Source organism: Anguilla anguilla, chromosome 11 (genome assembly GCF_013347855.1).
Source record: "Anguilla anguilla isolate fAngAng1 chromosome 11, fAngAng1.pri, whole genome shotgun sequence".
NCBI classification, from domain to species: domain Eukaryota; kingdom Metazoa; phylum Chordata; class Actinopteri; order Anguilliformes; family Anguillidae; genus Anguilla; species Anguilla anguilla.
In genome coordinates, this window is record NC_049211.1 from 19,319,588 (window position 1) to 19,345,991 (window position 26,404).

Here is a 26,404-nt window from a genome sequence, read left to right on the forward strand (position 1 = left end):
TTGACCTGAAAATCGTTTTCTTTTTTACTTACTTGTTAGTAACCATCTCATGACCCATGGAGGTCAACAACAATTTGTTTGACTGTTCTTCTGACAGTTTCCCTATGGTGATGGATTATACAGGGATTTTACAAGTGTGTTTTTATGCCCCAGTGAAACAGGATGCCATAGGAGGCCACAACATTATTTTCTAAGATTGACATGCTAAAGAGAACTTTTAAAAGCAGCATGTTTCTGCATGAGAATTTTTAAAAATTAAATTAAAAAATATTTGGGGCATGAATAACTATGACGCAATTCTTTCTAGAAAAAATGAGTACGTTTCCCAAGGTTTTGAGCATACAGTACCATATAGCTTATAACTTGTAGTATTTATTGTATACAGCCTTCTTTGATCATATTTATCAAGGGTGAGAATCATTTAGGAATAATTAATATTTTTTAAAAATGGTTTTTGGCCCTTTTTGTCATACATTATCCAAATAATATGTAAATTACTGGTGGAATTCTTGTGTGGTTGGTTGAAAAACCTGTTTGATGCTTTTCTCATGGCAGTTACTTATGTCTCACTTGAGAAATTAAATGGACAGTGGCAAGCCTCACACAAAGTACTAACAAATCCAGCATTGTTCCTCAGGTGACCAAATGAAAACCTATAGTCTTTTCAGCCCAGTTAAGCAATTATCAGATCAGATCAATTACTGTGATCCTGTCAGCACTTTTGACAAGAGTATGCCCACTGCCACATCACCTTAAAGGAAGTGTCCACAGGCCAGCACATAACATACGTACCCTTAAATTTGTGCTGTCAGTTGTGCAACTCTAGATTCTAGCTGCACAATTCTCAGTCAGCATTGTTTGTTTTATTTTCCCCCTAGCTTCCAGAAGGGAAACAGAGAGGAAAGAATGAGCATTTAAGCCTACCCTTCTCCACGTGTGCCTCAGACCAGATGGCCCTGGTCATTCTATCAAGTTTGCTGTTTAGCTGAACCATTAGCTCAGCCATTCAGAACTGTACTGGAGAGTGGCAAATTTTCAAGCAACATGTTTGTCAATCCATTACTTTTTATGAACTGCAGGTACATAGAAAAACCCTTGGGGCCTCATAAACTATGCACCTGTATTATACGGCCTCTATACTGTGACTGTAAGCATTGCATGTGAACAGCAACAGCCTGTATTATTACACAGAAATAATTCATGTACTTCATTTGTGTTTTATCACTGATAATAAAACCATAAGAACCATGAGTTGAAAAAAAGATTCAGATGGTAGTCTTGATGTACTTGTACTCTGGACAGAAAAAGTATGAAATAAAAATAAGCCCACAAGCATTGGGCATATTACAGGACACATTGCAAGCTTTAGGGAGGAAATTAATTAACAACAACAACAAAAAGATCCAAAGACAGAGCTCTGGGGTTCTGAGAACTTCATTAGATCTCCAGCCAGGAAATACAGGGCAGCAGCCAGTTTATATGGGACACATGAAGTACGACCTTATGAATGAAATATCTAAATGAAGCCACATGTTAAAAAAAGAAAAAAGTAATAAATAAAAAAATCAAGTATTAAATTAAGTTTAATGATATTGGGATACTGCTGCCACTTCTGCACATTCTGTTATCTGGCTTTATTGGTCTAGATGGAAATACACAAGTACCACCTAATCATTACCTTGCAAATGCCTGTTACAGGAATTATTATGTGTTTAAAAATATTTCCCTGTACTCTTAAAATATTCTTCCTTCTACTTTTGTTAAAAAAAAAGGTTTTTACATATCAATCCTTGCATATTTTTACATTTATAATATCTCAAGAAGGCTATAAATCTAATATTAACTATGGCACACCACCAGACAAGGCAAATATGTATTCTCTTTGTGTCACAAAGATAGTTAAACTGAATTTTAGCACAGTATTTTAAGGGACGGGCAGGCTCTGTAATATAACATCCATGTGTATGGGCCTACCTGATCTAGTGCAGGTGACTTGTATGAAGAGAAAGTGAAAATAAATCATAAACAAAAGGAGAGTATGTCTCAATCTAAGATGGGGACACGGTTGTCACCTCAACTGTAGGCCTCTGTTTTCTCATAGATAGAGCAGTCTGCATTGGTTTCCTCCATATTACAATATTTAAGACTGTTTATTTCTAAGAACATGAAAAAAAACACATAATAAAAATGCAAAATGCAGATTCAGAGTCCTGAGTTGCTCTGAAAAAAATAAATAAAAATAGACTTGACACTGCAAAGCTGTATTTTCTCCATCAGTTTATCAGTGAAAAAGTTTCCTATCACAAATCATTCCGGGGTATTCTTTTCTCAAACTCCTGCTCTTGCTCAGCATGAGTTCACCTACGAAAAAGAAGTGGCTGTGCTGAGCTGTGAATAGCTCTCCAGAAATAAAAAATAAGAAGCGTGTTTGTGTATGATCCGATCCGTAAGATACATATGTTGTGCCATTGACTAAGGAGCCTTACTTGTCAGGTTCATATCTTTATCCCAAAAACCAGGTTGGTTGCTTCTTATGACAAATCACGAGGCAGCAATTTCAGCCAACTCAACCACTCACCTATCTTAATGTTGGCCAAAAGTTACAACAGCCAATGGGCTTCATTCACAAAACTTTTCTTAAATTGTTTTTACTTTGTTTCTTAATAGAAGTTCCCATGGAAAACCAACGTGAGATTCATGAAACATGCACAGACCTTCGATTTTGTGCATATCCGAGGTGTATCAGAGGATGAATTGTTTGTTGTTTGGCCAACAGTTTGTATATTAAATACACATGCCTGTTCATTGCCTGTGATTTGCATAAAGGAACACACTAGCAATTTCATTAAAGGCACACCACCTGCAGGTTTCATGCGCAAACATCAGCCATTAATCGCTCCCCGCAAATGTATCTGCTCCTCATGTGCACTGTCCCTAAAGACACCCTAAGGCACGATTAGCCAAGTATTCCAAAAGTGTTGGGTTTGGCTTCGCAATTGTGGGTCTATATAGATCATTATAAATCATCATAAATCACTTTTATCAATAATCAAATATCAATTTATTATTTGTACATACAATCCATTTATACAGCTAGATATTTCTGCTGAAGCAATTCAGGTTAAGCTCCTTGCTCACTTAAACAACAGCAATGCCCCAAGTGGGAATCTTTGAGTTGCAACTCCATTTTGCTTGTAGTCATGCAACTTCAGTTGCCATGTTTTACTCAGAAATGTGCAAAAACAAATTACATACAGATTTGAAGCAAAAATCTTAAGAACAGAATGTGGACTACATAAACAGTAGCTTGTGAAAATTATTTCATAAAGTATGCATTAAACTGAGAAAGGAGCTGGCATTTTTCAGAGGTTGCTGCTTTTTTATTAGCTCTCCAGAACTCAATTTCCATTTAATTTAAGAGCTGGCTTCACGAGTTGCAGTCTGGCAGTGAAAGGTGTAAATCTGGCCTTATCTGGCCTTTGCATACACGGTTCATCTCCCCACACTTTGGCAACAACAGAACTATAATTCATAGCAAAACAGCACGTGTTATTGGCTGTCGACATATTAAAAATATTCCACAGGGAAGAGATTTTGAATGCGGTGTCATCTGAGCTGGCCTCAGAGGTAGGAGCATGACCAAGCACCACCCAGTCCCCCACATCCCCCCAACTGTCCTCAGAAACCCATTCCCCAATCCCCATCCCCATATCCTGTATGGAAAAGAGAATTCTGCACTGGAGGACCCATACATGAAAGAATTAAGTAAACCTTGCATTTCTGCCCTTGTTTAGTGCACTCCCTAACCATGCATACAAAGTTGGACTTGTCACACCCATACAGGTGGGATAGCATGTTGATTTCTATATGGGATCCAGTTTGACTAATCGGAAGTGACACAATGTGCAGAATCCCAAGCTAATATAGTGAAGACGTGGACATAAAAAGACATAAATGAGGTAATTGACCTGAAAGGAATATCTGTAGGCGTTCGGTAATTTAATGAAACTCAATCATTAAACAAGTGTATGTGACAAATACAGCTAACACATTTGATAAAGGTCCTTCTATTTGTTGTGACAAGTTCCAAGTGTGAAGCAAGAACTTATAGGGCATCATTTTTTAAATTATATTCCAGTATTCTTGTATTTGTATTCTCAATGTCATGCATTTCTGTTGATTTTAAACTGTTTTTAACATTTAAAAAACCAGCAGCCAACATTCGCATTTACCCCCCTCCACACAAAAGGCCTCAGGCAAATCCCAGTTGGGGTGCCACTATTGAGCTGGTAGGAGGGTCTCACAAAGAAACACCTGGCAGACAGAAAAAATACAAACTACTCTAGACCTGGTACATTCTTTGTAGGATCACTGGCCAATCGGAAAGCATGAACATTGGCCAGATATGGAGAGAAAGTCTGGGGAGAAACACTTTGACAGACTGGTTACTTCCAGTAACTGTCAGAGCCTGTGAGTCCTAAAAAAATATGTAGGACAGAAAACATGGATTGAGGGCTCCTGCCTCCTGTGCCTTCCTTAATGAGAATTGTGGTGCCAAGAGAACAGAAGAGGCTGGAGAGGGATGCAGGGACGACCCGGCTGGGGAGCACACACTGAGATAAAATAGACATCAGACGTCGGTAATCATTAATACCCTAGGCATGACTTATGAGTGCAACTGGAAGCTAAATACCATTTCCCTTCATCCTTCCAGACATGCTGAGGTCATGCTCACATGCAGCCCATCTTCACGTTGCTGCTAATGAAGAGTGAAGCACAGATTGCCATATAATGTGTGGACTGTGAGCCAGTGACATTTTAGGCTTTTAAGGATATGAGGGTGACACACACACACGTACACGCACACAGCATTTCCAGGCAGAGAATAACTATATTCCTCCCTACAACTATTTAAGTAGGACATATCTGAAAAGCTTCCTCTATCATATGCTCATAAAATCTCAATAAACATTCACTTCCCAATGGAAAACAGGGCAAAAACAGCTCAGGAAAGAAACCATCTTCTGGCTGAATTGCAGCTCCTACTGAAACTTAATGTGTCCTCAGTGCTCTCCTGATACATGCAACCCGTGTTGTTGGTTCCACATTTCATCAAAGCAGAGTCCCCTCCACAGATGTGGCCTGTCAACCTAGATGAAGTGTAGTACAGTGAGACAATCAAATTGGTATAATTGCTTCAGGGTGTTTTTTCAGTATTGTCAATGAGTGTTCTTACCTCTCTGAGGGTTTGTAAGTCTGGGAACATCAGATTTGCATTTTTATCTGAACATATCCATGTGCTTAACCACATTAAGAAGCTTGTTTGTGATTGTTCTGTCTATAAATATCAACAGTACATCTGTAGGTCACTAGGTATATGAACAGGTGTGTAAGAAGTCACAGGAACAGGGGGACCAGGATGACTACATCTCGTATAGATACAATAAACAATATTTTAATGGCTGGGAATGGTAAATGAGTCATTTTAACATTTTCAACAACAGGAAGTCACGTACCCCAGGTGTCAATCTGTTATCATGCAAACGGTTATCTAACAGTGCTTGTACTATTGCTGTTACATGTACAGTCTCACACGTGTTGATGATAGCTCATATGTTCATACATTGTCAAAAGATGAAATGATATAGATCTTGTGAGACCTAACAAAGGTTTATGACCAGGCCGGTAACTGACAGTACTTTCAGAACATGCAGAAATCTCTTTCATTATGTTATCTTCCCAGTCAAGTACAGCACTGCAGCAGGGATACAGAAATGGTGAGCCAGAGCTATTGCCAATACCTACTAAAATTGAACCTGAAAGGAAAATTATACTGTCCATAAAATTAAGCTACACTTAAAAACAAGAACAAGATCTGGGATACATTATTCAGGCCATATAAATCAACGGGGAATATAACAATGACCATATGGTGCAGTTGGCACTGTCTAGGAATAAATTGGTGAATATTTTATTAGAGCTCAACTAAATTGTATAAACTGAAAACATACATATCTCCCCCAAGGTATGGCTTGCCATATGCGCATGTTTATTCATTTAGCACCAGTTTGGCATCAGAGTGATGGATATAGGTAATTAAGTCCTCTGATCCCGTTTACCCCGACGCAAGGTAATATTAAATTGCAGCAAACATAGAAAGCAAATCAAGTTAATTTGGTATAAATTGACAAAACAGAAAACAATTCCTCTTGCATCTAAAGGAAGGTTTATATAAACTGAATCCTCTGCTTGATTTTTTTTACACTCAGTAAACATCATCTTGTATAAAACACCATCAGTATCTCAGAATGGAGACCAAAGCTGTAGCCAGTGCCTCTCCCTCTCCCTCTCTCTTTTCTTCACCAGCAGTATGTCTGAAAGACCACCTCATGTCAATTTACTACATGGACTGCTCTGGGGAATTGACACCACAACTCAGGCGTTTCTTTGCAATACATGTAAGTGTACATCATGCACACTCAGCACACACAATTCTTTACGGTGGTATTGTTTATGACTGTAAAGAAAAACAGCAAGCATGCATGCTCAGGCAATAACTTTTAAATGGCCAATCATAAACATAACTTTCTGCCGTAGCCAATTCTAAAGCAAGGGAAAATGGCCTTAGCAACAAAGCATCTGTTGGGTCACCATCAGTGGCGGCAGTCAGTCTGCTAGCATTTTACAACTGGACACCACTGGAGTCCTCTAGCGGCAGGATCACTGACCAACTATTTTGTATCTTAACAGCAGATCTCCATCTCGACTGCCTGTGACAAAGTGGGTGCTGGGACCCAGGCGCAGAGTGGGGGAAGGAAAACACGAAACTCAAAAAGGGAAAATTAACAAAGATTTTACTAACACAAAAGGCAAACACAAACAGGGAACAGGCAAGGCCACAAAGGGCAAAACAACAAACTCAAAATATTCTTAGGAACAAAAAATAAACAACAGAACTACACTAGTACAGAAAACAAACGGCAGAAACGCACAGAAACACACAAGCGGGTAAAAAACGCAGGCAGGTACAAAGGGTCTGAAACATACGCAAGTAGGGAACAAACACAAGGAAACCAGAACATAGACAGGAATGCATGGAGCAGATTTGAGGAGGGGAGCACAGAACAAGCAGACATACCGCAAGAATCCAGCACCTGAGTCAAGGAAGAGGGCAACTTAAATAGACCACACTGACGAGACACAGGAGGGCACCATGAACAATCAGGCCACGGAAGGGGAAGGGAAAACGAGACAGCCAGAAAACAATGATTAGACAATTGGAAACAATCATACAATTAACACAGGGGGAGCAGGACACAAAACAGGAGTGCCGCCATCTGGCGGCCCAACAGGGAAAACGCAGACAGGAACGCAGGACCATGACAGTACCCCCCCCCCCAAGGGACGGCTCCTGACGTCCCAGGAGGCCGACCCGGGGAGGGAGTGAACAGAGGGTGGGGGCTGGAGACAGGACTCAGGACTGGACTTGACAAGAACAGGGACAGAACTGGACTCAGGACTGGACAGGACAAGACTCAGGGCTGGACTGGGCAGGACAGGAACAAGACAAGAACAAGACTCAGGGCTGGACTGGGCAGGACAGGAACAAGACAAGAACAAGATTCAGGGCTGGACTAGACAGGGCTGGACAGGACAAGAACTCGGGGCTGGACTAGACAGGGCTGGCCAGGAACGGACAGGAACTCGGGGCTGGCCAGGAACGGACAGGAACTCGGGGCTGGCCAGGAACGGACAGGAACTCGGGGAAACTCAGGGCCCGCACATCGGGCGACACGGGGAAATTCAGGGCCCGCACATCGGGCGACACGGGGGAAACTCAGGGCCCGCATATCGGGCGACACGGGGAAATTCAGGGCCCGCACTCCGGGCGACACGGGGAAATTCAGGGCCCGCACTCCGGGCGACACGGGGAAATTCAGGGCCCGCACTCCGGGCGACACGGGGACTCAGGAAACCAGGGGGGACTCAGGAAACCAGGGGGGACTTGGACAGGGGCAAGGCAGACATACAGGACAGGACTGAGACGGGGCACGACAACACTGGACTGGGTTGGACAAGACTGAGGGGGAAACAGACTGCCAGATACTGGCACAATCGGGAGACCTACAAGGACAGACACAGGGACAAGCAGGCGGGGAGGCACACGGCGACACCGACGGACACACAAAGGGACAGGCAGACAGGGAAGGCGAGGGGGGAGCCCAACAACTGACATAGGGACTGACACACAGGCAAACAAAACAAAACACACGCGGACTGGCACACTGACAGACAGGCAGACAGGCGGGCAAACACGTTGGCCGATGGGCTGACGGCTTGGGGGGCAGACAAACAGGCCAACAAACTGGCTGACACACATACGGGTAGACTAACAGACAAACAGGCGGGCAGACAATTAGACAGGGGGGCCGGGGAACACACGGACACACGGTTGGGAGGACGAACACCAAAGGGAGAATGGACACCAGGGGGAGCGACGAGACCGGGGGAGGGACGACCACTGGGGGGAGGACGGACTCCGGGGAAGAGACGATCACTGGGGGAAGGGCGAACACTAGGGGGAGCGAGAACACTAGGGGAAGCACGAACGCCAGGGGAAGCACGAACGCCAGGGGAAGCACGAACGCCAGGGGAAGCACAAACGCCAGGGGAAGCACGAACGCCAGGGGGCAAGGTGTGGACACTAGGGAGAGCAAGAACACTAGGGGAAGAATGGACACTGGGGGGCGCGAGAACACTAGGGGGAGCACGAACGCTAGGGGGAGAACGAACGCCAGGGGGAGCACGAACGCCAGGGGGAGCACGAACGCCAGGGGGAGCACGAACGCCAGGGGGAGCACGAACGCCAGGGGGAGCACGAACGCCAGGGGGAGCACGAACGCCAGGGGGAGCACGAACGCTAGGGGGCAAGGCAGGCGGCTTAGCCTGCGGGGCGGCCAGAGCAGTCTGCGGCGGCCCCTGCGGGACAACAGATGGGACCGTTGTCCTCTCCGGGGCTCTGGACGGCTCTGGAGGCCTCTCCGGAGCTCTGGACGGCTCCGGAGGCCCCCCCGGGACTCGAGGCGGCTGCGGAGGCTCCCCTGGGGCTTGAGGCGGCTCCGGAGGCCCCCCCGGGGCTCGAGGCACAAGTACAGCCCGAAACTTGGGTGTAGCAGGCGGCCTCCGCGGAAGGGTCAGAGCAGGCGAGGCCTCCGGGGCTGGAGGCGGCTCTGGGGGCCTCTCCGGGGTTCGAGGCGGCTCTGGGGGCCTCTCCGGGGCTCGAGGCGGCTCTGGGGGCCTCTCCGGGGCTCGAGGCGGCTCTGGGGGCCTCTCCGGGGCTCGAGGCGGCTCTGGGGGCCTCTCCGGGGCTCGAGGCGGCTCTGGGGGCCTCTCCGGGGCTCGGGGCGACTCTGGGGGCCTCTCCGGGGCTCGAGGCGACTCTGGGGGCCTCTCCGGGGCTCGAGGCGGCTCTGGGGGCCTCTCCGGGGCTCGAGGCGGCTCTGGGGGCCTCTCCGGGGCTCGAGGCGGCTCTGGGGGCCTCTCCGGGGCTCGAGGTGGATCTGGGAGCCTCTCCGGGGCTCGAGGCCGATCTGGGAGCCTCTCCGGGGCTCGAGGCCGATCTGGGAGCCTCTCCGGGGCTCGAGGCCGATCTGGGAGCCTCTCCGGGGCTCGAGGCCGATCTGGGAGCCTCTCCGGGGCTCCAGGTGGCTCTGGGGGCCCCTCCGGGACTTGAGGCAGAGCAGGCCATGAAGGCCGCTCCGGGACTTGAGGCAGAGCAGGCCGTGAAGGCCGCTCCGGGACTTGAGGCAGAGCAGGCCGTGAAGGCCGCTCCGGGACTTGAGGCAGAGCAGGCCGTGAAGGCCGCTCCGGGACTTGAGGCAGAGCAGGCCGTGAAGGCCGCTCCGGGACTTGAGGCAGAGCAGGCCGTGAAGGCCGCTCCGGGACTTGAGGCAGAGCAGGCCGTGAAGGCCGCTCCGGGACTTGAGGCAGAGCAGGCCGTGAAGGCCGCTCCGGGACTTGAGGCAGAGCAGGCCGTGAAGGCCGCTCCGGGACTTGAGGCAGAGCAGGCCGTGAAGGCCGCTCCGGGACTTGAGGCAGAGCAGGCCGTGAAGGCCGCTCCGGGACTTGAGGCAGAGCAGGCCGTGAAGGCCGCTCCGGGACTTGAGGCAGAGCAGGCCGTGAAGGCCGCTCCGGGACTTGAGGCAGAGCAGGCCGTGAAGGCCGCTCCGGGACTTGAGGCAGAGCAGGCCGTGAAGGCCGCTCCGGGACTTGAGGCAGAGCAGGCCGTGAAGGCCGCTCCGGGACTTGAGGCAGAGCAGGCCGTGAAGGCCGCTCCGGGACTTGAGGCAGAGCAGGCCGTGAAGGCCGCTCCGGGACTTGAGGCAGAGCAGGCCGTGAAGGCCCCTCCGGCACTCGGGGCAGAGCAGGCCGTGAAGGTCCCTCCGGCACTCGGGGCAGAGCAGGCCGTGAAGGTCCCCCCGGCACTCGGGGCAGAGCAGGCCGTGAAGGTCCCTCTGGGACTTGGGGTGGAGCAGGCCGAGGGCCCTGCCATCTGGGCTGGGCAGGGGACAGGAACACAGACCACAGCTGTAGGGAACCCGGCTGGGCAGCCGGACGGGACCGGCGGGACCCCCGCGGGCCGGACCCTGGGAAGATCGCAAGCCGAGACCCCTCAAAAGGGTCAGGATCCGCCGGCTGGGCAGCTGGAGGTCTGGCCGACCGGGAGGCAGCCCGACCACGGCGCCTCCGTGACCGCCCGCCCCGGGCGCTGGGAAGCTCAAGGGCGAGGGACTCCCAGTCGCTGGGTGGCGAGTCCTCCGGGTCACTCCACCACCCCGGTGGCATGATAAACAAAAAAAAAAAAAAAAAAAAACTCTGCTGGGTCCCAAACTGGCTGGATTCTTCTGTGACAAAGTGGGTGCTGGGACCCAGGCGCAGAGTGGGGGAAGGAAAACACGAAACTCAAAAAGGGAAAATTAACAAAGATTTTACTAACACAAAAGGCAAACACAAACAGGGAACAGGCAAGGCCACAAAGGGCAAAACAACAAACTCAAAATATTCTTAGGAACAAAAAATAAACAACAGAACTACACTAGTACAGAAAACAAACGGCAGAAACGCACAGAAACACACAAGCGGGTAAAAAACGCAGGCAGGTACAAAGGGTCTGACACATACGCAAGTAGGGAACAAACACAAGGAAACCAGAACATAGACAGGAATGCATGGAGCAGATTTGAGGAGGGGAGCACAGAACAAGCAGACATACCGCAAGAATCCAGCACCTGAGTCAAGGAAGAGGGCAACTTAAATAGACCACACTGACGAGACACAGGAGGGCACCATGAACAATCAGGCCACGGAAGGGGAAGGGAAAACGAGACAGCCAGAAAACAATGATTAGACAATTGGAAACAATCATACAATTAACACAGGGGGAGCAGGACACAAAACAGGAGTGCCGCCATCTGGCGGCCCAACAGGGAAAACGCAGACAGGAACGCAGGACCATGACACTGCCTTGCTTCAATTGACAGTTAACAGACTGCAGTAACATTTCTTTGTTTGTTTCTAAGGATGTGCTTAGATTTCAGAAGACCCATTTTGCACTAGAAAGAGGGGCAGGCATCCCTGGTTATTGAATACTCTTTGGGTTTTATTCCACCTGAGCTCCATTGCACAGTTTGATCAATTATAACAGCCTGAACATGAATAATCTAGAAGGTAGAGTCTAAATGGACTGCATTTATATATATAGCGCTTTTATCCAAAGCGCTTTACAATTGATGCCTCTCATTCGCCAGAGCAGTTAGGGGTTTAGGGGTTAGGTGTCTTGCTCAAGGACACTTCGACACGCCCAGGGCAGGGTTTGAACCGGCAACCCTCCGATTGCCAGACAATCGGTCTTACCTTCTGAGCTATGTCGCCTCAGTCTAGAAGGTACAATGCTGAGTACCTCAAGCCCACGATTACATGCATCCATTAAGCCACAAAATGAATGTAATTATGTAGTTAACAGTTCTGAAAGGGCTCCTCAGTACCCCTGTATTAGAACTCTATTGTAGTACCTTTGATCCTAATATATAAATTGATGGCAGCAGGTACAAATAACGTGCATTCTGCGTAAATGGAGGTAGCAAGTCCCCTATATATTAACTTCCTGTCTAGAAGTACATTTTCATGGTTATTCAATGCAGCATTAGTCAATGCATGCCCACTATGATGCAAAGGTGTGTGGAAAGAAATGCATGAATCAGGGACTAATTCTAAAATTATGAATTATGATGCTTCTTTTTTCACAATTTCAGTTCCAATTTCAATCACATTTTAAACTTTTATTTAGACATAGAGAAAGAAGAGGGTAACTGGTAGAGAATAGAATCATCCCAAATTCTGGTCTCATTCTATACTGTAACTTATCTGGTTATTTGCCCTGTCTTGATCTTGATCACACATAAAATTTCCCAAAAAGCTAGCGAGCTGTAGCAAGCCCTAGATACAGTTACTATTGACTTGTTGTTAGCTATGCTTACAGTAGCCTGCAGTTAGCATGTACTGTAAAATGAGTTCAGCTAGTGACATTTTACTGACACAACGTTGAGCTTATCAAGTTAAGCTTAAAATGAATTTTTGAGTTTTGACTAGGCTGATCAGATGTCCTCTTTTTCCCAGACATTTCTTCTTGGAAATTCGTCCAGATGAGATTTCTAAATTCCTACAGTGTCCGGTTAGATTCTGTTCATTCCATAGACTGTTTATACAAACAAAAAAACATCCTTTTTATTTTGTTTTTCAGTGGCTGTGAGGTCGTTCATATAAATATTATGTAAACATTTATATACTTGTGGAAAGCTTTGTGGCCAAAAAAAACTCAGCGAAAAATCAAAATAAACCAACTGTTTTGCACATCAGAGGGGCTTAAGCTGTGTGCCTGTAGCAACATTTCAGAGAGATAGGGACATGTTTGAAAGCTGGTGACAGCTGAGGAGAGTGGTTTTAATCACAAGTAACCCTGATACCCAGCTGACAGCACGAGAAGAGCCTTCATTCACCCTCCCTCTTTGTAATTAGCTTTGTCAGCTTTATTTATTTATTTATTTATTTATTTACTTACTTACTTATTTGCCATTTTTAAATGGAATCCCTTGTGTGCAGTTCACTCGAACATTTAAGCTAAGGCGACCAAAAGTATGCTCTAACTTTTTTTTCTTCTTACGGTTGGCTGTGCGCACACACAGATGCTGGTACGCGTAATTTCATTTTCATTAACATCTTTAAAAGAAAGAAATATAAACATGGATCTGTGGATTTTCTCCCGCTGTGCTGTGGCATTTTAAGTTGAATTTTTAATCCTTTAAGCCCATTAGCGCGTTGACACTTCATTTGGAGTATCCTTCAAACAGAAAAGCCAATTAAGAACACAACGTGATAAGTGCTATCTGTGAATGGATGCCCAGGCCTCTGCTTTAGATATGCTTGATATTAATAAGAGGGGGGCACTGAATCGATCGGAGACACTTTTTTCACAATCCCTTTTGAAACTTGGAAATATTTACCTGTGCCATATCAGGCCAGTGGTATATAAAAAGTTGAGGAAACGTGAAGTTATATGTAGTTTCTCTTTTTCTTTTATTTGCAGCAAACTCAATTAATTGTTCACTTCAGGTTCTGAAGCTGAATCCTACTGTGAAACCTGTCCATAAACCTGTCCACTGCACTGCACAATGTGGAAGTGGGAGACCCCAGCGTCAGAGAAGAGTGGAATCGGCATTCTCTGAAATCCCATGCGCATCCACAGGCTTGCCTGTTCTGTGGTGTCTTAAGCCCATTTCTTCAAGAGCCTGCAGAAAATAAGCTGACAGATTGACAGAGCCTGATTGAGTGCCATCAAAGTGCTTTGACAGCTTTGTACTTGCCACTTGGAGTGGCCATCAAATCCACTTCCTACCTTGGAAGATACCATTTCCGGTTTTGCAGAGACACCTTGAGGAAAATCTATGGCAAAGATAAAAAACAGTATGGCAAGGACCAAAAATATACAATTGTGTCTGCATACAAGTCGAAGTAAGAAAACAAAGAGCATCAATCTTCAATGAATATTGGGGAATATCATTATATGAGGAAATGAAACGCCACCCATTTTTTCAGTATAGGTAGGTTTGAGGCGTGTTTGAATAGCTTTACGGGTTTATAGCTTCGCCACTTCATCTGTGGTCTACTCCAGAGTTACTGTATGCACTGGGATTGCTCCTTCACCTATTGACTGTTAAAAAGAATAATAATGACAATAATAATCAAGGCTTAAATGTGATACGGTCTGAAACGTGCAAGAGATAGAGGAAAGGTCTATTAAAGTAAGAATATCCTCAAATGGCACAGGTAAATATCCACTGCGTAACTGACTGAAATAACACAAATAAATAAATAAAAGCACACATGCACACAAATACAGGTGCACACACACATACACAAAGAGTTCATACTACACACAACCAAGGTCTCATTTTGGTTCGACTTTGAGACACTGTTGTTGTATGTGGCCAGTAAATAACTGAAGACATAAGGTCACACAGCCCTGAGAGGGCCTGGAAACGCACAGAAACACTTGGCTCTTGCTGCAGGGCTGGAGATGCAAGTCTCCATGGGGAGGTTCCACTGAGTCACTCCAGACAGTACAGCTATAACATGTCAAAGGGGGTGAGGTAACAAGACAGAGCAGCGAGCTCTAATGAGCCTTCACAACGCAGAGAGCCCTGTGCTAATTTGCTGTACTGTCTCATCAGCATAGGAGTTTCCTCTTGAGAGGGAACCATAAGGGTTAAGAGACTGCTGCTCTACTTGTCGACCACCTTGTGAAAGGAAAAACAACAGATAACACAGGCACCCAAAGAGCGATAACTTAGCCATGTAGTTAAGCTGGGGTGCCAAAAGTGCATACACACACATTTTACTAGCATTTCTATCAGTTGTGAAAGTGTGAAATATACAATTCAAACCACATTTTACAAAAATAAATACATAAATAATCATGAAGAATTCCCTCCCACACTGCCAGCATTGTTGTTTAGACTATCCAAGAAGGCAGAATGATGAATTATGAGGGCTAAATGTTCCACAAATGTTGGTAAAAAGTATATTTCTGTACATTAGATCGACATATCACTACCAAAGATATTTCAAATGCATTAATATTTCAAACTCTTACTAAATGTTGTAATAGGTTTGTGTTTCTAGTGAACATGAGGTTCCTAAAAATGAGATCCATCCATGTCATAAATCACAGACTAAGATGGAGAAGGGATCATGACTGAGTGAACAGTGGCTCTTTTCTTGTGCTGACCATAGGTATTACATTGAATGGTGCTCAGTTCCCCAAATCATTGGTGATTTAACTCGTTTCCCTTGGAAACAGCATTATGTACCTCTGGAAAAACGCTGTCCAACACCTGTCCACAACTTCACAGGCACTTCAACCAAAGACTATTCGGCAAGTCAAAAAGACGCACGGTGTATTGCACAGCAAGTGCATGCTAGTTCATATAGCTGCAAAAATGAAAATCTATTTACAGTATGGCTCAGCAATTTGAGGGAAAGCACTTTTTCATCTGACAAAACATAATAATAAATTGAAATGCATTGCAGGAAAAAAAATCTGTAAATCCATCATGGGAAATACAGATTTTAAATTTTTGCAGAGTACGGTTCAGGATTGCAGAAAAATGAAAATAACTTGTATATCCTTCTATTTGTATTACAAATTATGAGAAATGAAACTATCACCTCATGTCAATAAGCGTAGAAGGGTACATACTTTTTTGTAATGTATCATTATTTCATTTTATGAATTAAACATTTTTAAAAATTCATGTGTATTCTAATAGTTATATAACCACAGTAATGTGAAATTCCTAAATTCCAATATTTGGAATGTATCTCCACAAAATATGTATGTATCAGGGAAAAACACTCATGTTTACTTTAAATTATGAAATGTAGAAATAATTGTGCTGTATTTAACATATGGCAACCCATGATTTAAAACCAAATGAAACCAGAAGTTATCATACACATAATTCATTTTACAACCTCTAAGCTAATTGTAGCCTATTAAAGCAGGACTGCATCACTCTTTTGCCATGAACACAACCAACAGTTATGAACCCTAGACTCTTCTTTCAAAATCTCTATGAGTTGGCATTATATTCAACCAGATCCACTGTTACTCTGCTGATCATATAAAAGACAAGACAGCTTTGCATGGGAAGCCTTGTGCTCAGCATGATTATATAAATTAAGCTTGGACAATGTATTCTCATGTAATTTACTTTAAAGCCCCTCTAATCAATGTAACATCGATATGAGGGTATAGCAATTCACATCAAGGCAAAAGTAATAAACCACATACAGTATATGGTAAAGTTAGGAAAGTTAGAACTGTAATCCCAGAATTACAGTAGCCAATAACATTTAGATAGATGAGATATTTAAATTATAATATTTAGATTGATGAGCAAACAAAAACTTTTCGTTTATTTATGCATTTATTAAATGTTTTGCATTATTTTTACAAATTAAAATACCACAAAGTACACCAAAAACCTACATGTATACAATAGTTAACAGTTCTATTTGGTGAAATCCACATGCTTTTGATGTTAAATGAATAGATTTCAGTTTTGTGAAACTGAAATTTTCAGTTTTGTGAAATTAATATGAGGTGTGCGTATGTGTGCTTATGTGCGTACTGCAGCTGGCAACTACTTAAATTGTAAAAGGTTCCAGCTCTATTGGTCAAACAGTGACCTGCTTGTGCGACAGACATACAGGAAACTGTTACACTGGCTCTGTTGACATACTCATTTAAGACACCCACATCTACAGTAACAGTGTCAGGATGTGCACGTTTAAGTGGCCAGCTCCAACTATATAAATAGTAAGTGACTGTTTCTGTGACCTTATTTAGCCATGTTCTAGCAAGGGTGCTTGACCAGTCATTAGCCCAGTCACCAAGTTCTGATAGCCTCAAATTGGTTTCACAATGTGTCAAAGGTGAGGTCTTTAATTACAAACTGTCAGAGGCAGCAGAACATGTATGAAAATGCAAAAATGTAACTGAACCACAAACTGACTCCTTCTTCCAAAGAACTGTGAATGATAAATAAGATTTGATATGGAAATAATTGTGCCATCAAATAAACTATTGTGCAATGTCATATTCACTGACACATTCTGACAGGGCCCATTCAATAGTTGAGCGGATCAGTTATGTATTACAAAGAAAGTTTCCTTTTTAATACCATTTCATCACATTTTAGAATTTAGAATAGAAAATAATTAATTCTGTTTCTCAGTGAATAATGGAGTTATAATACACATACTGTATATGAGATCCAAGAATACGCTTGTGTACTAGAAAAGAGAAAAAAAAATACACAGATGGACCAGGTGGTAATTTAAATACAATTTACAGGTAATGTTTTTCCATGCTTGAAATCTTTATCAGTAATCAGGAGATACACTGAAAATAGTGAATTGTGTGATCTGCATAAACCATCATTTAGAACTTGTTTCGATATTACATCCAGATCTAATGTTCATTCCAATCGGAGATGAAAATAAATCTATGTATTCAGAGAAGGTTGTGGTTACTCCTCATGGCCTGTGGGTCAAATGCAATAAATGCTGTCTTCTGTAAAATAAAATGTATGTAAATACTTCTCATACAGTTGTGAAGCATGCAGCCTTTGCAGTTAGGCTGTTGTACAGTCTATTCTTTGTAGAACAATCCCTATCATAACCACAACTCTCTGAGAAGGTATCAAAAAGGTTCTAAAATATCTTCAAAAATATTTTTTGTGGCAACTGGCAAAACTGCTAAATAAACATTCATGAATTACAGAGCTTACAAGTAGCCAGACAACAAGACTGGGGAAAAGTTTCTCCACAATCAGACTTTATTCTGGAGTGCTTCCAGATTGAGTAGATGCCTGCTTCTCCCCACTTTAGAAGCAGTCTGTTAGACATGGCAGTGGGGTGAATCCCGCAAGAGACGAAGGTATTAAGCGCAGGTTGATGGTTTACTCCATCAATAGGTCAGCTCATGTACAGTAGACAGCACCACCCCCCCCCCCCCCTTCCCCCCAGGACTGAGCCCATTCACCTACTTAAACCTCTGCTGAGTTGCAGAACTGCAGCCCTTTGTGATCGACTCACCTCCAGCGTCAGCAAAACGATCCTGTCTTTTCCCAAAACAAGAAGCTCAGATATGCCCTTCACATGGCTGCCATGCTATTACAGTAGCCAGATAGAGCTGAATCTATATGCATAAAAAATAGTTAAAGTGTGTTAAAGCAAACATTGTTCTTGGAGCACTTGGAGGTGCCCAGTGGGTGGGAATCTCAGAGGAAATAATATTCTTGGATTGGGGTATTAAAATAAAATGAGAAATAGGAAGAAAATAGGTTCGCTCAATAACCAGTTGTCCACCGATGAGATGTTTCAATATAGTTTCCTACGTTTGCCACAGCCCTGCAAATTCTACTCTGCTGGTTTCATTCAAATCTTATTAATAACTGAGTTCCACAGAAACTATACTGGATGTTTTATCCGTCAATAACTGTAGTATAGAGGCAATATAAACCAAAGAGTGAAAGAGTATCAAAGTTTAACATTAACAAGAGCTTAAAGTCACCACTGATGATGTATTGGGAGATATTTATTTTACATTATGTTTTATGGATGCTAATTTTAACCTGACAATGCCTTGTCTTAGACACCTTTCACTGTAAATTATTGGTTTAACATACCGGATAATAAAAAGTAGGACCGTTAATATTTCACCTTGATTGCCTTATGATACATACAGACCAATATATTCACTTGCAAACAAGAGTAAACATTTCCAGGAACAGAGCTACTATGCATGCTATTCTTTATACATTTTTTGCTTTGTCTTATTCCCTTGTGTATGGCTATGATTCCAAACCTTTTAAAGGACTGAGCATCTCAGAACCCCAGTATATGTAGAGAGGCTCAACAGACAGCCATTCAGCAAAATACATTCAAAGAATGGCAGTGATTCAATAAAATAATCCTGACATAATCACTGTTCACTTTCGCCAATAACCGTCTTTGTTCCTATTTGATTGTGCTTCTATATTCTTCTCTGTGGCAACTGGGAGGAGAGGACATGAGAAATGAAACACAGCTCAGGGTCAGAGGTCTTGGACGGAGCTACATCAGAAGATCAATGGAGTGGGAATTGAGAAAGCCCATCACACACCGTAGGCATTGTAAATTACCTTTGAGTAACAGAAAGGCGGCAAACAAGCTCAGAGATGTTTCAGACCTTTGGAAACCATGAGAGATGTAATATCTGTCAAATAAAGACGAAACGGTCAATACCTCAGCCTTCAGGCAGTGCAGCCGAGCCAGCAGTGCCCAGGCTCAGACCAGAGGAATCAAGCCTGCATCGTTCCCCACAGAGAGACCCCAACACATACGAGTCACACCAGTGTCCACGCCATGGGGTGGGCAACCCTATCTGGGAAGTGTAGAGGGGAGGTGGGCAAGAGGAGCTGCCAGCTCCCGCTCGGTGCAGCCAGTGGACCAGAAGAGCAGCGCGCAGGATGGTAATGAGATTTCCAGGTGGGGGCCATTACTAAGGACTGTGTCAGCATATTTCACTGGAAAAAATCCATACAGGCTTCATCAGAGGGGCCTGGCAGAGATCGAGAGAGTGAGCTAAATTTATTCTAATTGTGTCCGAAAAACAGCGGCTCAGCAGCAATGCCTGCATCTCCCCGCCACATGACCTTTGCAAGGTGTTCACGACGAAGAGAAGAAGTCGTCTTCAGCGCTGTAACAGCCAACAGCATGCTCTGCTGGCATGGGAAAAGGAAGAGTTCCTTCTGTTAAGCCTGAGTCTGTTTGTTTCTACTCTTTTCATACTCTGCACAGTGAAAAAAATATAATCATAATGTACAATAATGTGAATCTACTTTCCTTTCCCATCTTTCTAAAGATCTACCCTTGACCTGTTTGCATTACTCTCCAGTAAATGCTGAACTGTTGCGTTTAAAGGGGCAAAAAGCATCAGCCTATCATTTCAATATTTAATTGAATCCTGAGAAGTGGCACGTAAATGTCAATCACGCGCTGAGTGAGTGTCCTATCTTGCGTAGTCATGCTGTCAGCACACCCAGGCACACCAAATCATCAAGTCATCATCTTATTCATAGCCTCCCTAGCTCACCTTTCAATCAGCCAATGTCCTTGTAAATATTGAGGTGCAAAGAAAATAGTAGGGTCAATTAACAATTTTGTTCCATATATTAAGCTAAAAGCATGGGACAACAGAGCAGAGGGTTGTTTCTGGGAACTGAGGTGAGAATAAAGTAATGGGCTCTATTTTCCTGCTCCTGGTACAATAAATCACATTAAGCTGCTGGTGATAACAAACAGTTCATGTGCAATTTTAACAAACATGAACATCCGATGTTACAACTGTGAAGTATGTGCGGGACAGTTATAACAGATAACAAAAAATAACAGCATACATCATAAGCAATGTAAAAAAGACACAGGTGGCAGTCTAACTAAAGAGACAATCTTAACACTGACCCAGCAAAATATGCAAATTGTGGGGGGTGAAGAAATTGACATGGATTAACTTGAGATGGGAGAAGGCAAAGCATCTAAAGGTAAAATTGTCTTCACAATTCATTATGTACCCTACTGAACGCATATGCAGAACAACAGTTTAAATTGTTTAAATTCAGAACTGCGTTTTCAATACAATCTTCTCGCTGATAATTTGCGTTCTTCATATTGGGTAGGAAAATTTTTTTGAAGTGATAAGTAGAAGCAACAAATTTATACCGTCTCCTTCCCAGAGTGTTATGCATCAGAGGACATACTCGTTCATCTCCACCCCAAGCAGCCCACAATGGAAAGGTATTTGAGGACGTGCATACAGCCCGACACCCTTCTCTGGCAGTTTGCGTGTGAGCTATCGGCTGCATCAGTGCAGACAAATTATTGCCTGCTTTCAGAACTTCTCATGCAAAACGGGGAGTCGCGTGCTTTAGCAAATTGGACGGAATACTTAATTGGCTAATTTACATAATCTTCGCCCTGTTTTAGGGCATTCAATCCAGGTATACAAATGTATGAACACATTTAACTATGCAAGTCAAAGAGTAACATAATCCCTGCAAATTACATTCTAATAGCGTTTTTGACACATTGCGACGATTTAGAAAATCCCACGTAGATATTGCAACCTTGTAGCGACTGCTTCTGCATCTGAAAAGCAACCACAGTCCTTTAGTAAATACGGCCTTGAAAGGTTTAAAAAGGCCAGCACTGCTTTGTGTCAGCACTGTTCCCACAATGTGCCTGATTAACAGAGGCTAATCAAAAGAAATTCAGCAAAATGAAAGTGCTTTCATTTAAAAAGTTCTTCACCTAAATCCACATGCTGCCTGATAAACCAATAGCTGTGTTCTTTTTTTGCGAATGAAAAATGTCCAGCGAGGGCTATTAATCTAACATCTCTGCAATTTTGGCATTCCTGCAGCGTCATTTGTGAGAAGACTAATCTGGATGATCCAGAGGGTACACTTCTACATTCACCACTCTATAACTAGACACATCCTAAGGAAGGCCCAGGAACTGAGTTTACCACAATAATTTCATGGGAACTGCTTTTCTCTTAACAGGCCAATGAGTAATATAAAAAATAAAATAATCTTTTTTTTTTTTTAATCACTATTTTCATTTTCCTCGTTTTTGTTGCTTATGGTTTTGTAATTTTCAAGCTGTTATTTTCACCTTTTTGAATATGAGTGTATTTAGATGATTATGAAAAAGCTCAGCTACCTGAATATAGACCAGTTATTTGTTAAATTGGAAAATATATAGTTGTGAGTCAGTTATCTTCAGTAAATGCGTTTAATTGAATGTATAACATTAAACAAAGACACCATTGGTTTGATAAAGCATACAGTATATGTAGTGTGTGTGTGATTGTGTGTGTGTGTATCATATACATAAATACAAAAGTATTGGGACAGTGACAATTTCTGTTGTTTTGGCTCTGGTCTCCAGCACATTGGAACTGAAATGGCTATGTCTTCAATTGATATATTCTGATTTTTTAGCCTAATGATTGCCAGCTCTACTGCCATTGACACCTATTTGGTCTTATTTTGGTTCTCCAACAGTAACAGTCTCCAGTTAGAAATTCCACACCAAGAATCAACTTGAGAGATTTTCTTAGTTTTCTTGTGCATGAACCAATGATGCAAATACACATACTGTAGCTGTCCAAGAAACAGCTCAGCAACCTATTGTTCAATTACTTTCGGTCCCCTAAAATGGGGAGACTATGTATAAAAAAGGCTGTAATACCTTCAAGGATTATCCGATATGGATTTAAATGCCCTCAAATAAAAGCTGACAGTCTGTACTTTAACTGCATATGCATTGTTTTATTTTGAATCCAATGTGCTGGAGTACAGAGCCCAAACAACAAAAATTGTATCTCTCCTCATATACTTAAGCACTGTATGCGCTGTATGTATGTATGTATGTGTGTATATACATATATATAAACCGGAAGCTCAATTTCAGCTTTGAAACCAGAATGAACAGAAGCATCAATAAGTGTGTAATGGCCGTCATATATGGCCAACGTAGAGGTGCTTAATACAGCACTACTCACAAGAAAATGAGTTTTTAATTGTGCAATTAATGTTAAGGAAACGTGGGCGAGGACGGCTGACAGTGTGAATTGCCTTCATGGGTCACAAAGAATCTAAGGGCAGCTCAGCCAGGAGTGGAGACAGGAATGGGGAGACTGAAAGCACACTGGAGCAGATCAAAAAGATGTCTAGATGGCTTTTACACATACAGAGGAGGAGAGTTTACCTTTCCTTTTCTATTGACACTTTTTGCTCTTATGGACTATGCTGTACAACCAAAACCACAATTAATAAACAATTCTGATATCTTTTCAATGTAATTTCTACTCATTCTACTATAAAGTGTTCAGGTTTGAATGAGCTGGAATAAAATACTGCTTCGGATGCAAAATATTTTTTTACACAGCTATTTGTAAAAACATGTATTTAGAGGTGCAAATGAGCTGATAAAACAAAAATACTTTTACTAAATTATGCCAATTAAGATAATGCAGACAGTAATACAGATTGTATTCGATCTAAACTACTTGATTAAGAAGAATTACTTCGATGAATTCATTGTTACACCCCTAGAACAATTGATTTAAGAACTAACTGAGCTTAATCAATACAGACAGCTGCCATAGAGGAGCAGATTTCAACTGGAGCAGGTTGAAGAAGAAAAAATGAAGCAATTTTTCCTTTATATTTCATCAGAAAGTGAGCCACCACATGTTTCTTTCACAAACAACTTGCAGCAGATAACAGATAGGAGATGTCAAACCCAGCTCAGTATTCAACGAACCCCTATGCCTACGTATACATTGGACATAAGTTTGACTTTTAGATTTTAGACCATTTGACAGCTTTAACAGACAGCTCTCCTTTAAGAGATATGAATAATGTATGGCAGTGTTAAGGTCCACATGACAGCATGAACATAATAGCTGCCTCACATGGTTCAGAGAATCAGACTTCCTACGAAGGAATTTTCCAGATTCACATTAGTGTTGAGTGTGATACAGCAATGAGAGACAAGTTACAAATGATGAAATCTGTAAGAGGATATTGTGTAGCTGGCAGCCAGGTTAGCACGACCTGATGGGAAGCTTGGTGCACTAGACATTTTTCTCATAATGAGGGCACAGTGTAAAAATGGCAAAAAGAACTATGTTGAAAGCCATGACCTGCATTACTCTTCTGGTGATTCCAGGGCTTTCTAACCCCACATTATACATTCAGAAATAATAAGGAACCATTAAATAAATGGGATAATTTTTTTCTCCCTTTTTGGTAGCGATGACACAAATTGTATGAGGCTTGGTTTTTTTCTTCAACCTGCCATTCCAAGAAGTTCAGGATGGAGTTCTCCAAGAAACATATTGCTGGAAAAGGTATCAGTAAAGTTAATGGATTAATTGTTAATGGTTTGAGATTGAAGCCTGCAATTTAATGTTTCCTTTGGGCAATGTAATTTAAGTTTTTACTTTATCTTGCAGTGCAATTTTTAGTGTCAGCAGGAAGGGATCTGTATAACAACACATCAAGTGAAAAGGAATACCATTAAAACCAAGAGTCAGAAAACAAATAAAACTAGATGTCAGATCCTTGTCGGCTCAGCATTTCCAGGTGAGGTTTTTAAATAATTTCTGGAATGCGTTTCCATTGAGTGCATTAGTTACACAGCGTACTCATTTTGTTTTCTTTCATATATCAAGGTAATTCAGCATTTTCTTAATTCTTTGTCAGGACATAAATGCAAACTCCTCTATCAGAAAGAAGAGTTGCAGTTGGAACAGGAGCATTGCACTGTAATGGTCAGTGAAACTGTCACATCAGAGGGGATAGACTATGGAATCATATAAAAGAGGTGAGGATTGAGACTACAACTGTATGTATGTATGTATCTTGCAAGGCAAATGCTATTCAAAATGGTATTCTAAATTATTCCATATACACACAAAGTGAATTTGGGAAAAAAACATTCTCATGGCCTGGCTCACAGTCTTTAAGTATTCAAAAGAATAAAAGTCTAAGAATAGGAACTACTCACCATGGTGGAGTTCTGAGTAATGGTGCTACCAGCAGCTCCGATTTTTTTTTAGTTCGGTTTTCAATACTTTTTTAAGCCAATGTCCAATCAAACTAAGCGGCCCGTGCAGCAGGTAGGGCAGGTCCGGAAAGCAATATTACAATAACTTGCTGATTAAAGGAATGAACTCTTGCCACCCTAGGATGGAGGTACATTGAACTGTGTTTTTTTCTTTATTCATTCTTTTTTACCCAATTTAGAATGCCCAAACATGCTCATGCGACAACGTTCATTGCAGCCTACCTTCACAACTCAGGAGTGTGGAGACAAGCACGTGCTTTCTATCGATTGCTTCTTAGCTTCAGCCTTGCTTCGTGTCACACTACAGTGTGCATGTCGGGCACACAGAAACAAATTGGATACTTTATGTCCAGTTGAATCGATGAACTTGCAGGCACCTGATGAACAAGCAGCGGTTGCTGCTCCATGACATGCAGCTATCCCTGCAAAATAAAGGCCTCCCAACCCTGGGTGACGCTAGAGCCAGCTGTGCATTGCCCTGCGAGGCTGCAGGCCACAGTCGGCACTGGCACAGTCCCAGATTCTATACACCCAACAGTGCCTCCCAGCAGCCTCTCCAATTGTGTCTTTTCAAAGGAGCACTGCGACTGAGAAGGATACATTTTTAAAAATGAAATCCTGATTGCATAGTGTCTCACACAGTGTAGCGGATATGACTGTGCTCGTCCACGAAAAAGGCCATTATCCTCAGTACAATGGGTCTGTGTTCCCAATAAATTGTTCTACACAAAATTTGTGCAATCCCAAGATACAGTATGTGCAAACAATAAAAAAAGCCATGTTCAGTTTCAACATACCACACATTGATTTTAGAAGATTTGTGGTCTCATCTCAATCTCACATCCCAATAATTCAAACCAGGGGCCTAATTTACACATACTGCTAATTATAACCCTGCATTGGACAACTCACAGAGCCGACGCCTGTGGAAAATGACAAAAAAAAGCACACTGAGGAACAATGCTATAAATGCCATTTGGTGCAGTGCAGGGATATATGGCCACATTTGTGAGCAATCTCTTTCAGATTCAATGGACCTAGTTCCTAATATTGTACATATAATCTGAAAACCCAGATTTATAAAACCAGGGGGGCACCGTGTTAAATAATTCCATTAAAAATAAAAGCACTGAGCTAAGCAGACTTTCTGAAAGATCCCACTGACACTGTAGACTCCACTCCACATATACCTGTTTTATTACAACCATAGAGATACAATCTTTAATTCAATTTTTTAACAAGGTTGATTTATAAGTCATTAAGTACCAATTCATGTTATTAATTATCTAGATAAGGGTGCTGGCGTAAGAGAGGTAGAAAGAAAAACTGCATTCCACAGAAAAGGCTTCCAGTAGATAACCTTTCTTGCAATATGCAGCTAGAATTTATCCTGAAAATCTTATCACACATAATCTCATTTTGTTTCCTAAAAACGTCAACATAACCTGATTCATTTACTGTATCTTGACTCATGGACTCCTGCAAAGGATGTGTAATGTCCCATGTGATTTCACCTTGAGGACGTAGCACCTCTTAAGTATTACCACTGCACTCTCCCATAAGTTGTTTTGCGTTTACCCAGGCACGGAAACTGTGTACAGAG

General features: G+C 42.8%; 1 protein-coding gene across 1 annotated transcript in view; it reads right to left on the reverse strand.

Moving 5' to 3' along the window:
- LOC118208441 (cadherin-4-like) overlaps positions 1 to 26,404 on the reverse strand; it is a 399,806-nt gene that overhangs the window by 360,096 nt on the left and 13,306 nt on the right. The window lies entirely within an intron of this gene.